At 51.7% G+C, this 16,589-nt stretch overlaps 1 protein-coding gene across 8 annotated transcripts in view; it reads left to right on the top strand.

Annotated features, from left to right (window-relative positions):
* The window catches only part of spir (spire type actin nucleation factor), a 233,425-nt gene that overhangs the window by 90,268 nt on the left and 126,568 nt on the right, over window positions 1-16,589 (top strand). The gene's annotated exons all lie outside the window — the stretch shown is intronic.

Below are 16,589 nucleotides of genomic sequence, written 5' to 3'. Positions count from 1 at the left end.
CAGCTCTTTGTATCCCCGACCTTTGGGCGTGCAAAACCTAAATCTAGCTTTCTTCTTCTTTTTTTCTTTTGTACGAGAATTTTCAACTGCATTCGCGGCGTCGCCGTATTGTTGTTCGTTGTTGCTGTTGTAGCTATTCGGTGACAATCGCACTTGGGGCCTTACACTTCCAAACATATTTGGTGTCCTGGCCAACTGTGCCACCATGCAGTAAACATTGAAGTGGGAGTGCTATATAAGAACGGCTTTCCCTTAAAAGGCAGTGGTTTCGGACCGCGATATGCTAATTAGCTCTAATAATAGACCAGCAGCGAGCTGAAACAAGTCCAGTGATGCCAACGTCAAGGAGCCAGAGACATGATGGGAGCAATCACCTGGCAGCATACTTAGAGTCGGCCTTTATCGGGAGAATGATCATCGAGCCAGAGTCGCACCCCCGGCCAAAGCTGGATCCGGTTTGCGCGTTCATTGACGGATCGTTCGGGCGCCAATCGGCAGGTAATGGCGGCTGTCTTCCGGTGTGACGCCCATTTCATTCGATCTCGCGCCATGTTATAAACGTTGCAGGTGCGCCACAGTATATGCTACATGCATACGCTAGAGGCGTTGATGGCGCAGCACATCTTCCGCGCTGCAACGTCAGCCAAGCCACCGATTTTGTAGCAGTAAACGCGATCGTGGAGATGGGCGTATCGTGAAATTCGCATTTCCATGGAGGCGAAATGCGAAAACGCCCGTGTACGTAGGTTTAGGCGCACGTTAAAAGAACCCCAGGTGGTCCAAATTTCAGGAGTCCCCCACTATACGGCGCGCCTCATAATCAGATCGTGGTTTTGGCACGTAATACCCCATAATTTAGTTTTTTTTTTATTTTAGTAATCGTAAGTTCGGGTATTTGTGCAAAATTTCGAGTTATATACTGCCAGCCATTTATCGAGGGCAAAAAAAAGAAGCAAGTGGAAACCTATTGCGTGGACGTCTAGCACCGTCAAATGAGAGCTTAATTTCGTGACGTTTACCATACGGCGGCACTGTCGTTCGGATGTTTATCACTACAGCGTATCCGTTGTTCGACAGACAGAACTCGTTGCCCGCCGTGCAGAGGAAGCACGACGCGGAAGGTCCGTCGGCGCGGTCGCCCGAGGCTGCGTGACGCGCGTGTCTGCTGTAGTTCGTAACGTGTTCCGCTCCTCGGAAACGTGCCCCGCCATCTGGCGCGGCTCTTGCGCGCGCGCGCGCATGCAGATTAACGTGGTTTGCGTATACTTCTTCAAAGGAAGAAACGCCCTAAGGATGATTCTTTTGTTCGCGTACCCCTTCTCTTTTCCTCCTTTCGTTTCGCGGAATCGGCGCGTAAAACGCCACAATTGTCTGACCTTGACTTTTCAACGCGCGCATCTGTTGCTAGCCGCGAGAAAGCGTGCCGGGCGAGGAAACTCGGAAGGGGACGCCGTAGTTGATGAGCTAATTTTGCAGTTCCGCGGGAAGTGCGCGCGTTTGCCGGCACATTTCACGGAAATGTGGCTGACGTGACAGACGGAGCTCCGAAGCGCGCGCTGCTGCAGTCGGAGCACGAAAAAAAAAAAAGGAAAAAAGAAACTTTCTCCTGCGTGTCTCGTGCTCTGATTGGCAGCCGTCCGAGTGTGCGATGCCAGCTTGTCAACGGCATTATTTACGGTGCGCGCGTGTCGGCGTGACTCGTCGCACTTGTGCTCGCTGGGCGCCGCAGTTCGTGATTGCGGCCCCGTGATCGGCGCCGTTTCCAGCGATGGGCGCACGATGGCCGCGGAAACCAGGCCGGCCTCGCCCCTCGCTGCGCCGCAGGTGTGGCCGGCGAATCATTCCGGCGCGCGGAATGTGGAGCCGGCCGTGGGAGAGCCCGAATGCCGGACCGTTAAGCGGTCCCGCGCGGGGTCTCCTCCGGACACCGGCGAGCTTTACGAAACCGCGCCTTTTTTGAGAGCAGCCTCGTTTGCGGCGATAGCATCCCCAGTGACGATTAAAGTGTATGTAGTACTATGCACGCGCAGGCTGGGGGCGGTAGCATGGCCCGTTTCCTCGCCGCATGGTTGACGCGACGCTTTCAGCTTGAAACGTCTCTTTGCACGCTCACTGAATGGCCTGCTTCGTCGTGCTCGCGCCCTGATGAACTCGAGCACGTGGTTCCAGGTGATGCCGTTGAAGGCCTCCTTGCGCCGTCAATGTGGCCTGTCATGTATAGTTTACGAGTATCGAGCCCGACGTCTCGGTGCACTGTGTACGTTGGCGGAACGCGCCCATCCCGATACCGCGTTTGTCCACGCGAGTATAAGCTCCATATGTTGCTCACGTGCCTCTGGATGCAAAGCGCGCCTGTCCGCCGAGTGTAGGGCTCATCTTCGGGCTTATATACTATCTCTCAGTATCATCATCATCATCAGCCATCGTCACTGCAGGACGGAGGCCTCTCCCTGCGATCTCCAATTGCATGCCCATGTCCCGTGCCAAACTTGCTCCTGCGAATTTTCTAATCTCAACGTTCCCCCTACAGTCTTCTGCCGTCCTCGACTGCGCTTCCCTTCTTTTGGAACCCGTTCTGTAACCCTATAATGGTCCACCGGTTATCCATCCTACGCATGACATGGCCTGTCCAGCTGCGTTTCTTTCTCTTAATGTCAATTAGAATATCGGCTGTTCCCGTTTGCCCGCTGATCCATACCGCTCTCTTCCAGCCTATAACATGTTTCGTTCCATCGCTCTTTACGCCGTCTTTAACTCTCTCGGTGTGCACCACCGCAGAAGCTCGGCATCGTGTACGCGTGTATTACACTGCCCGAGTTATCGGGTTAGCCGCCGGGCATGCCTCTGCCTCCTTGGGCCTCGCCGTAGCGGTGCGAGGACGCGAGCAGGCTGCTGCGTAGCGCGGAGTCTCGCCGACGATCAGCGGAGCGCTGGGCCCTCTGGGGCCACGCGGGCGTGGCGGGCTGCCACTCGGCTGCTATCGATCACTCCGGTGGCGGTCACTTTCGCCACCGGCGTCAGATGGATGAGGACGGCCCCCGGGGCTGCCTGTCGGGACGCCGCTTGGCGCCGCGGCGTCTCGCTCCGGAAGTTTCAGATTCGGGGACGCAAGCGGCTTGCGTACGCAAGAACTATAGGGGCCGCGGTTTACTGCGCATGCGCGAAGCCCTACGCTCGGGTCTGCGCATGCGCAGTACCGTGGCCCCTAGTTCTTGCGTAGGCAAGCCGCTTGCGTCCCCGAATCTAAAGCTCTCATGCCGCGGCGCGACGTTCCGTTCCTTAGAGCCAACACGTGAGCCCGAAATTGCGTGGCGCTCGGAAATTTTGTTTCATCGGCTCGTGCCTTGGGTCAAATCTATTGGCTGCCGGATACGCGAGTCCAGACACGTTTTGAAGCTGCAAATTAAGGGCTCACGTAGGCCGCCTGAGAATCTCCGGTTTTACATAATTTTACCCAACGTGTCACATTCTTAGAAACCTTGAATATGGACTGATTTAGTAGCTTATCTGTGAGTTATCGTGTTGCATTATTATTATTATTATTATTATTATTATTATTATTATTATTATTATTATTATTATTATTATTACTTGGGGGTGAACCCTGTGGTGGCTATCCAGCAGTAAAGGACCGCTGACCAAGAACCGCGCCATCGGCCATTGGCAGCTTATGTGGCTATGTACTCAACGAAATAGAGGGGACATGCCACATACTTCCCGTATGGCTACGTTTTTCGTGTTGTTGATTGAGTTGAGCGGCTGTGAATGAAATAAGTTCGGAGTTGTAGCCTCCGATGTGGAGTGCCTCTAGCTCAGGTGTTGCGTCGGGACGTACATTAAGTCCTGATTAATTCGATAGGTTTGCGGTGGCTGAGTTTGTCATTAAGCGCCAGAGAGCTGCCCCGAGTTCGGCTTGCACCGCATCCTGTGTTCGTTTTAGCCTTGCGTGCGTTGTGCCGGGTGACAATAAGCAACGGAATGATGCTATTAATTTCACGTCATTCAGCGGGCGAACTGTTGTCTCTGTAGCCCGCACAGGCGAGCGCCGCGAGTCGTTTTGTTAGACCCCTAACGGCTGCGCCTTTACACTCAAGGTTACGCTCGTCAAGCTGGTGGCACTGTACCCCCGTATCGTATGCCCGGTAGCTTATGCGAGACGCGTATAAACCCCCTTCGCTTTGCCTCCTCTGTGCCTCCTCTCCTTTAATTGTCCGCCTAAGTGGTTTCACCCGACAAGAGTTCAAACGAGCCCGTTCGTTTCCATCTCTCTCGTGCCGACTTCTTTCGAGGTCAGTCCCTGGGCAAGCCGCTGTTGGCATCGTGCCTACGCGCCGCCGCGCTTTTTTTTTTTTTTTTGAAGCTTAATTTCTCTGAAGCGCCGTGTCGTTTGGGGTGTCGGATTTCCGTTTAATTTTAGGGGGTTTGCCCAGCTGCATTTGCATGGTTCACCTCGTGCGAGCGGTTGTTGAGGCTTTTTCTCTGATCCCATTGTTGCCGCGGGATGGCCCGTACTGTTAACGAGGAAACGTTGTCGCGCTGTCGAAGGAACGAAGAGTGGGCCGACGGTAGATCCGCGTGGGACATGTAAGAGCGACCCGCATAACGCTGCAGATTCATTGACTGAGACATGGTTTTACTTAGTTTTTGTTGCTTAGTTCATTAGACTGAAGAGTAACGTAGTTTAGACCTTTCGGGATGCCTTGACGTCTCCTTACGTGGACACCGTTGCACACATCTCTGGTTCACACATGGATATATCGTTTTGAAAAACGCCCACAGGAAGAGTTTGCGTTCTTCTATGCGCACACTGAGGAAGTCAGACGGAAAGGGGTTGTATGGATACCTACGCCTTATAAAATGCATATAGGTATTCGTGGAACCCATTTCCAACAGCATCATTAAATAAAAAGAGTTTTATTTTATAAGAAAGCCAGCGGTGCAGAGCGCAAGACTTCGTTGAACTGATTTTAAAAAATGAGCCCAAGTCCACTGATCAAGTTCACTCAACTGAAATATTCGCTACGCAGAACCTAGTTTAACTGAAAGATTTTTGCATTGAATGCCTAGGAAAACTGCGGGGGATTTACTAAAAAGTTCGTTATTCTGAAATATTTGCTAACCGACGTTCGTACAACGGAGGGTTTACTGTATCATGTTTGTCTATTGGACAGAAAGCAAAAAGTGCATAAATCGTGCGGTTCGTATGCGAGTGCTTCCAATGAAGAAAGCAGGCATCGCTATACTTGAGGATGTTCGCCACTACATTATAGGTGCCACGTAATGTGAAAAGAAGATTTTAGCCCGAGGTACGCGCATGCATATTATAATTACCGCGCTGTAAACTGCAGCAGCGCTTGTGAGGGCATCTTGTCACACTGTGTTCACGCAGATGCGTTGGAACGTGGTTATAGAAGGCCGGGCGGCCCGACCGGCTGTGGTTAGAAGCGTGCTTGTGTTGCACGTCTAGCTCTTCGCCGAAAGAGAGGGGGAGTGGCGATGCTTTCCTCGCCAACGAGGATGTGCTGTAGCTTTATAGAGCACAGTCACTCATTTCTATGCGCAAGCAGAGTTCTATGCACTCCGGCTGAATGCGATGGCTCGGCTCGTGTCGCCGCCAGCACCGTTTATTGCTACCACGTCTCCGCTGTCGTGGTGACACGGTATAGTGCGTATTGCGTCGACAGGACATCGAAACGCCGATAAACACACTGTACAGATCTTGCGATAAAACGGGACAGTGTAACACAGCGGTCACTCCGCGACGCTCCAGAAATGCCCGCCATTTTATAGCCGTGAGGAGTCCAGGACGAGACCTCACTAAGCGAACTCTCACCGGACAGATCACCGTTCTATTACAAAAGCTCACCGTTTGTTAACAAACTTCGTGAAAGCTTGGCTGGTGAAATCTTTGTTGCATTGATAGTCACGTAATATTGGTGTAATATTCGTATCACATGTCACGAAACTTGACATAATAAACCGCTTTTTCGTTTTCTTCCCCATTAAAAGCGGTAAGCTTTTTTTTCCCTTGTCTGCTAAAGAGTGGGGAGTTTCTTTCGGGTCTGCGAGGCACCGATTGGTCCCGTTGGCAAGTTTCGCAAAATTTTTAAGCCCCCCTTCCCCCCCCCCTCTCTCTCTCTCTCTCAACTTCTCGCGCTTTTCTTAATTCTTCTATGCTTTAGCATTCTGTCTGCGAAGTACATGCACTCGCAAAAGTCACGCTCAGTAAACCACATGATTAGGGTCCACAGTCCACTTGAATCTTTCCCGTTGTGTGTTTGTGTGTGCGTGTGAGAAAGAGACAGAGGGAGCGAGCGCAATTTCCTTCAAAGACGCTCTTCGTCGTGTAGCGAAATAATGAAGCTATTGTACGGACGTCGACGAAATAAAGCCTGGACGCAGGTACTGCAAAGTACCAACTTTGTCGCAGACATAGCGAGCGTTGCTCGCCCAAAACACCTTAATTGGCTTCGCATTACCCAGACAAATAATTAGAAGCCATCTAAATATGTAAAAATATGAGATACGATGAGGAAGGATGAAAACTTGTGATGGAGAAGGAGCGCCTTTCATTCCATCTACGCCACGCAAAAGCGAGCAAGTTCTCCTTTTGTTCAGAAGGAAAAAAAAAATTGTAATCGCGATCGAAAGCGCTAAATATCCACTTTTTCTTAACCTGTTTTTGACCACTGTGCGCACTTTTGAAGAAAAAAAGAATAGTATCCATGAAGGCTTTAAAGTTGACTTTAGCGCCGGAAAGCAAGCAGTGTTCTAACAGTACGTGTACGACACGCTTGTGGCGAAAATAGGTGCGATATGTAGAAAATATCAATTTTTCACAATTATGCGCCTGTTAGACGATGCCTCGCGACAGTCGATTAGCCCTCTTGCAAATCAGCAGTGTCTGTACATATAGCTAAAACGATCGATGGAAAGCGTTATTCGGATATATGCGTTTGCTGTGCTGCCGCTTGAAGACCATCACTGCAAGTTGTGGTGTATAGGGCTGACTATTCGAAGTCTATATAAACTGCGCTTTTAGTTAAACATGGCGATCAGACAATACAAGAAAACCGTGGTGTGTCTCTTGTCGCATCGTCTGCACAGTTGGTCTGTAAGTATGGTTTCGATTTCAGTTCCTTCGCATTCGTAAGACAGCAATTGAGAGCCTGCGTTCTGAACGTCCGAGGCATTTGCGAAAGACGCGTTAAGCAGGTGGCACCGAAAGCGCGTCGAGCGTGACTGTGCTTCTTCGAGGTGTCGGCGGCGACCGGGTGAAGTTCACAGGCGCGGGCGGTGGGTGCGGCGGCGCCCGGGTGTGCGTGGTCGGGGCCCCCGTGTCGGAGCGCGGATGTGTGCGCGCGCGCGGCCCTGGCGGCAGCTGGCACCGAGCGGGCCAATTAAGCGGGGCCTGCCGCGACGGCGGGTGTGCCACCATTCCGTATTCATCGCCCGCGGCGCGCTTCCGACCGGCCACCTCTCGCGGAGTTCGGCCTTCCACGCTGGCCTCGTTTCGGCCGCGCTGGTTGCCCCGCAGTCCTCCGGTTTTGGTGCCCCCCCTTTTCGCGGTATGCCGGCCCCCAGAAGGCGTAATGTCATTAGGCGCGCGCGACGACAGCCGCCGGAGGATGCTTCCGCCTGCGGGATGCTCTTCCGCGGAACGGCCTCTGCCCGCACGAGGAGAAACAGCGAGTCGTCGCCCACGCGGGTCCCCCGCGCGCCTCCCACCCGCGGAAGCGCCCTTGGCGGCGCGGTCCGAGCTCGCGTAGGAAGCGTCCAACCTTGGGTGCCTCGCCGCCGGCTCCTGCGACACTCGCGAGATGACTCCCGAGCTGTAATGGCACGGACGCGCGCCTCCGCACGTCCGGCGATGGGCACGCCAGCTGACTCCGCGGTGAGCCGGTGCCGAGCGAGATCTCCCGTTGCGCAAGGCGGCGCTCGGACGTCCGGCTCTGCCCACACTTTAGCGCGCGGTTGGAGCTTCTCGCGTACTTTTGCTTTCTTTTCTCTTTTTTTTTTATTCCTGAGCGTGCGTGATGTGTCTGGTAGCTGTAGCTACAGATCGTTCACATTCTCGAAAGCTTCATTTGGCACACTTTATGTGCAATGCCTCCTATCCCTCTCATTGGTAAAATTTGATTGGACTGCGCATAGTCTCTTTCCGCCGCACTTTCGTATACTAGCACGGTGGGTGGTTTCTTCTTCTTTTTTTGCTTGACGGTGTTAATCGAAACGTGGTTCAGGGTGCTGAGGTCCTAGCTATGGCGTGGCCTAACTTTCTCCGATCCGTTCCCCGGTGGACAGAAAAGTTACACACATTGTGCTGCGCGTGATTCACCCGAGAGGTGAACACTTCTCGTTCGGGATGAGATGAACAGCCGGCACAGCACTCTCTCACGTCGGAGCAGCTGGTCAGCGCCTCGTTCACGCGCCTGCTTGTTTCTCGGACGTTTCTCGGAAATTGCGTACATCGCGTCGCACATGCAGCGCATAGAGCCGCGACCGAATGGCACTCACTTCCGACTTATTTCCGGCTTGTCGTCTGGACGTCCATTTCGCAGTGCGGAATGCGACCGCGCTTGTAATTTAAGCCAAAAAGCTTTCCACGTGGTCAGAGGCGAAGAAAGTGGATCCCCGCTGTGACGCGTTTCGGCGAGGATGGAGCGCGTTTATCGCGAAGGAGAAATGGATGCACCGTTGCCGGGTTAGCGCCAAGGCGGAAACGCATTCCACGCTGTCGCCGTTTGGGATATCGTCACAACAGGCTGCAGGGTTCTGCCGTGGTTCTCGCTAACTGCGGACTTGGCGAGGTTTTATTCGCTGATGGGAGGGAGGTCCTGGGGGTGGCTCAAGTGCGAGGTTTATGCGACCAAACCGAATGTCTGGCTTGAAACCTGAACACAATGCGGCGCGGCCAGTGAAGTTCGTGTCCTCTGAGGTGGCTCGAATGGTATTCGAATAGCCAAGTGCATACCGGGTCGTGTCATATGGCGCTTCGGCTGTTCTCTTTCTTTCTTTTGGAGGCTGACAGCTTTAAATCTGTTTTTACGACAAGTGGATAGAATAGCGTAATTCATGCGTCGTTTCATTATTGTCATCAGCGCCAACTTACGTTCGTAGTGATGCTTATATAGTTGCCGTTTTGCGCCACCTTTGAAGCACTGCCGAGCGGCTCTGACCAGCCGAATAGGGACGTGAGCTGTACTTCATTTACAGCTGGGCTGTTTATAAGGTGAACGAAAAAGAGACATTTAAGCTCTGAGCGATCAAATGAGTTTTATTTCTTCGCCATGAATGAAATTACATATATTGTAAAACCCTCTAATTTCGCGCCCCAGTTGTTCGCGAATTGAGAACTTTGGGCATACTCGCGGCCACCCGACCTCGATTTCGGGCTTCTGACGTACGCTTCACATTGGGCGCGAAAGTTCCGTTGCAATTTTTTTTCCCCTTTAACCATTGCTGCCTTTTCAAAGCATCCTTCTACGCTGCCTGGCTCATCGAAGTATGACGCTCCCTTTCTGCGAGGCTGGACATTCCCTGTCTACAGCATTTGAGCGTACTGGAGTAGCGCAATCTCAGTGCGCAGCCAAATAAATCCAATGCGTTCCCTCTGGATGTTAAAGTAGTACGTGCCAGCAAATAAACTATAGCCGGCAAAATAATTTTTTTTAGCCTTCACCACTGTGTCCCTGTCTATTCCCAGAAAATTTCGCGTGCCCTTACATTACGCTACTATTCTAGTCGCGAAGTTCGCGTAAAATAATGCGCGCGAAAATAAGCGGTTTCACAGCATCAACACGCAGACAAAATGCAGATGCAAGGTCTTCGCGTGCACATGCGCAGTCTCCTGCCGGAAGGGCTCGCTCTTTCATATATATAGGTCGACTGGTGCTGAGGCATGTGCGCATCCTTCTTTAAGAATGTATTTTATCCGTCTTTGATCGAATACGAATTGGCCTGTATTTTGTTTGCGCGTACGCTGCTATGGTGCGGGCGCGAAAATAAAGCTCGGTTGATAGTTGAGCAGCTGTCCCTGTCTTCCTTCTGTCCTTCGTCTGCATTTCAGTTGTTAAACTCGCTTTGAAATGACGCATGCTACCGAGTTACTACGTATACGATATGCTCGCCGCTTTGTAGCGTCTTTGCAAAGGCCTTTTTTTCTACCGTCCTTTTTTAAAGAAAATTATAGACATCGATGATTGTTAGGGTTCGGCTTACAGGTTAAAATAGTGTAAGTCTGTCTTTGGTGGTTCTCTATAGCAGATGGTAACCGTATACACCGACCCTCTGTGGGCAGGAAGGGTTGAAGCGTTTGAGAAGCAGTAACTATACGGCAGCGGCATTGCTGATAGTTGAAAAACATAGTTCCAAGGTGGGGGTTTCCTTCTGCATGCCAGAGTATGCCCATATACCGCACCTTTTCTGACTGTTTCTCTCTTCATATTTCTTTTCTCTTTCCCTTTACGTTGTTCACATGGTACGTTTGCGCCTTTTTTTTTTCTTTTTTTAAAATCCTGCAAACCTGGTAACTGTCATTGGCCTTTAATGTGCGGCGGAGTTCTAGGTGTGGTTTTCTTTCCTGCTGTTCTATCTGATTGCTTTGCCTCACAAAGAGTTCTGGCCGACCCAGGCTCGAGGCCCACGAGAATTCGGCGGACATGCGAATGTCATTCACTGGAGGAACAACCATGGATCATAATGACAGCCGCGCCACTCTTGCAAGAATACATATTCCCCCCCTTTTTTTTAAAGGGTAATATGCTCGGGCATTTTTTTTTGTCCTCTTGTTTTCAACTTCCCTTGTGACGTAGTGGCTTTGGTGTTGTGCTGCTAAGCCCGGGGACGGGTGCCTCGTAATCGTAGCGTGGTCTTGGCACGTAAAACCGCATAATTTATTATTTTTTAGTCCTCTGTTTGCTTTTCTTTCCTACGTTTTTTTTTTTTTTGCGCAAGAAGGTCGCCTCCTATTTTCGCGTATTCTTCTATGGCCTCTGCGCGAGCGAGCGCATTTTTTTTTTTCTCGGTGTTACCGTTTTTGGGCGCGCCCTTCGTCGTGTAACACACGGGCGGGCGACGGTGTGGGCGTCTGCACAATTCGGGCCCCCTCGGCGTGACGCTATAGCCGTGGGCGGACTCGTGCGTGTGTCGCTGCCAGTCCCCCACTCCTCGCTTTCCGCCGGCGTCGTACAACACGGCGCACTACTGGGTGTCAACGGCTGCGGCGCATCTCATTAGACGTCGCGACAGACGGCGCGTGCTCGAGCCGCATTGCGTGCACAGCCCGGCGTCGCGCGACAAGCCCTTGCGCGACGACCGATTGGTAAAGGTCCGCGAGCGGACGGATCTGCGTCGATGATGCGCGTGCGTCTACACGCGAACACTCGGCGGGCTACGTCTTCCGCGGCTGTGTAGCTTGCTCGGGTCTTGAGCGGGCGCCCGGTGTTCGACTTGAGCCGCTTCAGATGGAAAACCGAAGCGACTGTGCTGTCTGTGCGCGCTGACGCGACTTGTATGCGTGTGTTAACCTAGTGTTGCAAGTCGTGAGACGTTATAGATTATACAGTGCGAACGCTCAGGCATGCGAACGGGGCCACCTTAGAATTTCTTGCTGCATTATATATTATGTATATATAATCTTTAATTTTAATCTATTTTTTTTCCCCTGTCGCATTTGGTATGGACGCGGTCGTTGCTATTGCCAAGAATAAGTGCTCTCATTAACCTAAGTTTCTGATAGTGACACGGGGAAACAGTTTCTCTGAAGGTAAACCAGAAGCAAGCTTAGGGACAAAGCAGTGCTGTTTTTTTCGGTCCTCTGCCCCCACAATATTGATCCCGCGTAATGCTCGTGCGTTTATAAAAACGGGCCCCGTTTCTTGGTACGCGCAAATTATGGGCCTTGTTCAGTGCTTTTGAATCTTGCGTTGGCGTGTGCGCTTCACCAGTTGTGCACCGTGCTGTCGCGTTTACATATATTTATCGTTTACCTGCAGATCGAGTGTTGCTATGGCTGTCGTTGGTCGTCAAACGGACTGTTTGTTCCTGACAGCTCCCATTGAAATCGTCACCTTGTTTTATGTTGATTCGGAGCAGCCGGAACTTTGGAATATTGGCGCGATTAAGAGTCTGGCACACTCTTGAGCGCCCGCGATTTTCGACAAAGTTTTGTCGTATACAAGTGGCGCAGCTATATATGAGCAGGATACGCTTGCGTACGTTTAAAGCCATCGACAAGTTTGACGCCGAAGTTAATTTAGTTGGCAAGTTCTGGCCGTTAGCGCGTTCGGCACGGCATGTGCTTTTGTTAAAAAAACTACAGTTGTGCGCTCAAAATTTTCATGGTCTGTATAATTAAACTCACAGATGCGCACTACCGCGTGTGTTTCCAGTCTCCCGATTTACTGACTTGATGTGTTCGCTTCGACGAGACAAGTTCGATATTGTGTTTAAAACGCAGCCCATATCCGTACCAACAGCAACACATTCCAGCTTCCAATAGGTTTCAAAAGGCCGAGCAGTTGTAACTATATACGCCCACCCGCATCGTTTGACGCGAGCTGAGCTGGCGAAGTGAGAGGGCTGCGCGCATGCTTGCGACTTCTGCTGCTTCGTTTGTGCAGCTCATGTGTCGGCAACCTTACACAGGGTCGACGTTTCGATTTGTGTACATTTTCATAATAACCCGCACATACGTACGCTCGGAGAAACCAATTATCCGCGGTTGCGATGTGGGCTCGTGGGCCTAATTCGTCGTGTCAAAACGAGTTTGTTAGCGCATAAAACTACGAGGACGTAAGAAGGCACGCACGGGTCACACTGGGCTATAGCGCCGTATGTCCTATATATATGTGTGCGTGTGCCTCCTTGCGTCCTTGTGGTTTTATGACTCGCCGGGTTTATGCAGTCCGCGTTGTCGAACCACACTGAACAAGACAGCGAGAGCTGCGGAGTTTTGTGCTCTTTTCCCCCTGTAACATTCGTTAATACTGTATTCAATCCATGCTGACGACATGATATTCCGGCCGATAAAGGAAAGGGTGGCACCTGTACACCCTTGCTGTTGTCCGCGTGGATTCTGAGAGGTATACGGCTGAGAGGCACGCATGTTGAAGGGGTCGTGGTGGACCGCGTGGGCCTTCGTCATAACCGGGGGGGACACCTCGCCTCGCGCGGTGTATATACGGCTCGCGATGTCGCGCCTCGGCTGCCCTCGACGCCGGCGCGTTTGAGTGACGCCTCCATCGGGACGCACGGCGGCGCCTCTCGCGGAAACGGTGCCAAGGATGGTGCGCGGCCGCTGGCGGCAGCGTGACTGGACTGCGAGACGGCTGTCCATCGCCACTGCGCTCGAGGCGGCTGCGTATGGTGCACGCCTTCTCGGGCCATATGCGCACCTGCAGCACGCAGTCAGGCTCAAACCCTGGCATATTGGACCGGTGCTCCGAATGCGCTCAATCATGTACACCCGTTGGAACATACACGCAGTGGCGTAGCCAGGTCGTCTGGCACCCGGGGCCCATAGGTGTTTTGTCACCCCCCCCCCCCGACACACCCACACACACACACACCCGGGTATAGTCAGGAAGGCGAGGATATCGAAAATTTCCGGGGAGGTGGAGGAGGAGGAGAGGGGGGGTTGATGCTTCAGAACCAGCACAGCCGCCTTGAACACCGCGCATGTCCCCCGGTGCCCCCTTTCGCTTTCGTTCCCAGAAATCGCGAATGCAGCAGGTATACAAGCTGTTTTATTTTCTGCACGAAATAACACACGGTGCATGCTGCAGTGGTAAGTCGTAATAAGCGCATTTGATCATCTGCTGTCAGACTGCAAGTCTTGCCATCCAATACAGATGCACCGTCGTGGAAAATATGGCTCACAAGTAACAGAAATATTGTAATAAAGTTTTAATTAGCGATTTTATAGGCACAATTGCATGTGCGAATTGGAATCCGGACAGTCATGTGTTGCCCAACAACTTCACAAAAATCGTCGTAGGTACTACGGCGTGCAGTATTTTGGCTGTGGGCATCCCTGTACCCAAACTAAAATTAAATAGCGTGTCAGAGGCGCTGGTCTCCCCACCCTATTAGAAAACGCCTCCCTGCTGCGCGGGCGCCAATGCTATGACAATCACGAGTTTTCTTCACTCTGATCCATAAAACCTTCTTTGTTTGCTGCTATTGGCAAACTTGATTATCCGAGCTGCGGTACCGCCACAAGATTGGAAACGGACTAGAGCACGCTCCGTGTCGATTCCTGGCGTCACCACGCAAAAAAACGAGAAGGTCGCGTTGAAGCCCGTGCCAACTAAAGCTTGCGAAGTTGTTGGTCTGCACTCGCAATGGAGAGGATGGAGATGTTGACGTCACTGGTGCACTATGCCATATTTCTTTTGGCAGTGCCATACTGGGCCGCCCGCAATGCCGAAGTACTGCAGGCTCTAGCACCCTAGACAATTTCGTTTAGAGAAGTCTTTGCTAAGCTAATGATATGAATTTGGGTCCTCAATTCCCAAATTCCGATGTCTCCTCTATAATTGGTAATTAAGCAGTTATTTAAGATATCCTTATTAATTATCGGCCGTATTTTGCACGATACCGAGTTTCAGGCGGTCACAAAGACATATAACCTGATAGAATATCGGAAAATAACCTCACAAAATTCACCTTTTTATAAAATTCCGTGCAGATGGAACAACACATTGTATTTGTCACATGAAGCCACACAACAACAAAATGAAGAGACGGTTAGCTATAGGTCTAGGAAAGAGTGTTTTTATTGAACGCCGCGAAACTGTTAAAAAAATACTACAAACGATACAAAACTGATAAATGGAACACTATACATACTGAAGACACAGCAACGTACCACTTAGCGAATTAAATTTTTAGCCCGCCCATTTGTGCAGTTATTACGTAGGATGTTGATAAAGCTGTCTACATGCCTGGGGCACCGGCGAGTGGCGTTTTAAGGCCGTCGAAGTAAACGGGAAATGTTCCAAGGAAGCGCGCTCGCCTTCGGACGTGCGTGCTGCAGCAGTGCATTCCGCAGAGTAATCTGTTGCGCAGGTGCTTTTGTCTACTGCACGGCACTATATACGAGAGACTGGTCGCCTCGTGGCGTGTGCGCCTCATCGTTTATGATTTTTTTTGAAGCGAATAGTCTTTTTTTTTTTTTGCTCTTTTAGCCGTTTTCGTGTTCGGTATACGCGGTTGGTGGTTGGATGTTGCGCCGGTGCATGAGGGCTCGTGTGCATGCTTGCACACACAAGTTGCGGGGCGCGTTGGTTGGCGAATGCCAACTGCTGTATCTCTTTCAAGACGTCCTTGCTGTCCACTAGTGCTATACCGCTACCGATGTGGTGATTAACGGCTTCGTTCTCTACGGAATAACCCAATGAAGCTACAAACGCAACCTAAATATCCTCATTGCAACATATATGCGCCGTCAAGCACGCCATCCCCATATTAAAGCGAGTAGCTTTATCGAAGCGCTCGGCTATTCGCTTCTGCATTTGCAGTCATCATCGATGGTTTGTGCACAAATTTAACCCTGTGCAGCTTTGTGAAATCGGACGAACACGCTCATTAATGTGCACATCTTGTGATAACCGCATTTTAGCCTTCTAAGCAGTTCAACGTGAGCAGTTCAACGGCTTTCGCGTATGCGTTTCGCAATACGCATGCTCTGTCTGTGGGTATCGTGGCTGTCGCTTCTCTCACTGTGCGCTCGATGTTTCGCCCGAGCCGTCTGAAGATCGGCGCGAATATGTGACACGTAGTACGTGTAATGTGCTTACCAGTGATTGAGTTGTAACCGCTTTAACAGCTTTCTCGTATCAAACCCTCCGTCATGCGAGTTAGCCGACGAACCGAGTTATCGAGAATTTGAAGGCGCTCACAATTATCTTTTGGAGGGGCGGGGAGGGGTAAGCGGAGGGAAAACGAGGTTCCACGATGCCTAACCCTTCATTGCATTTTAGATCGAGCAAAGTTGGGTAATTCTGAGTGAAGTCCGCAACTGTCATTGACCCGGCGAGTCGCGTTAGCACAGCAGTCGCCATCATTTCTGCAACGGCGCTCGTGAAGCGAGCGAAGCCTATAACGATTTTGACGAATCCGAAAGTATACAGCGGTGGAAACGATCTTCGCGAAAGGCGCGTGCCGGCATTCGGTTGACAAGCGATTGACACGACGAAGATGGCACGCTGACCTTGGAGGGCGAGGTATGCACGAGGTTCGCGAAAGACGCGTGCGCAGACCTTGTTGGGAAGGGAGGGGGGAGAGGAGGCAAGAAGCGCACGCACGCCCACTTAGCGGCCTTGTCATTCGCCGCGGCCGGATCGTACCGAGCGCTGACCCCCCGGCCGTGTATCGAGCTGTCTGACCAGGCATGTGTGATGGACGCGCTTTTGACGGTCGTCATCTCGGCTGCTTTATGCCTTTGACAACCCAAACCACTGTGAGGTTCGCGTTGGGAGCGACTGAGCGATGTTTCCATTGCCGAGCCGATGCGAGCCTGCGGTGCTGCCTTGGCAGATCGCTCGACTCCGCGGGACGACGACCGCTGGGGCGCCCTGCTGACT

The sequence above is a fragment of the Dermacentor albipictus genome, chromosome 1 (assembly GCF_038994185.2).
Source record: "Dermacentor albipictus isolate Rhodes 1998 colony chromosome 1, USDA_Dalb.pri_finalv2, whole genome shotgun sequence".
NCBI lineage: Eukaryota > Metazoa > Arthropoda > Arachnida > Ixodida > Ixodidae > Dermacentor > Dermacentor albipictus.
The sequence above is the reverse complement of the archived record's forward strand: the minus strand, read 5'-3'. Positions and strand labels throughout refer to the sequence as shown.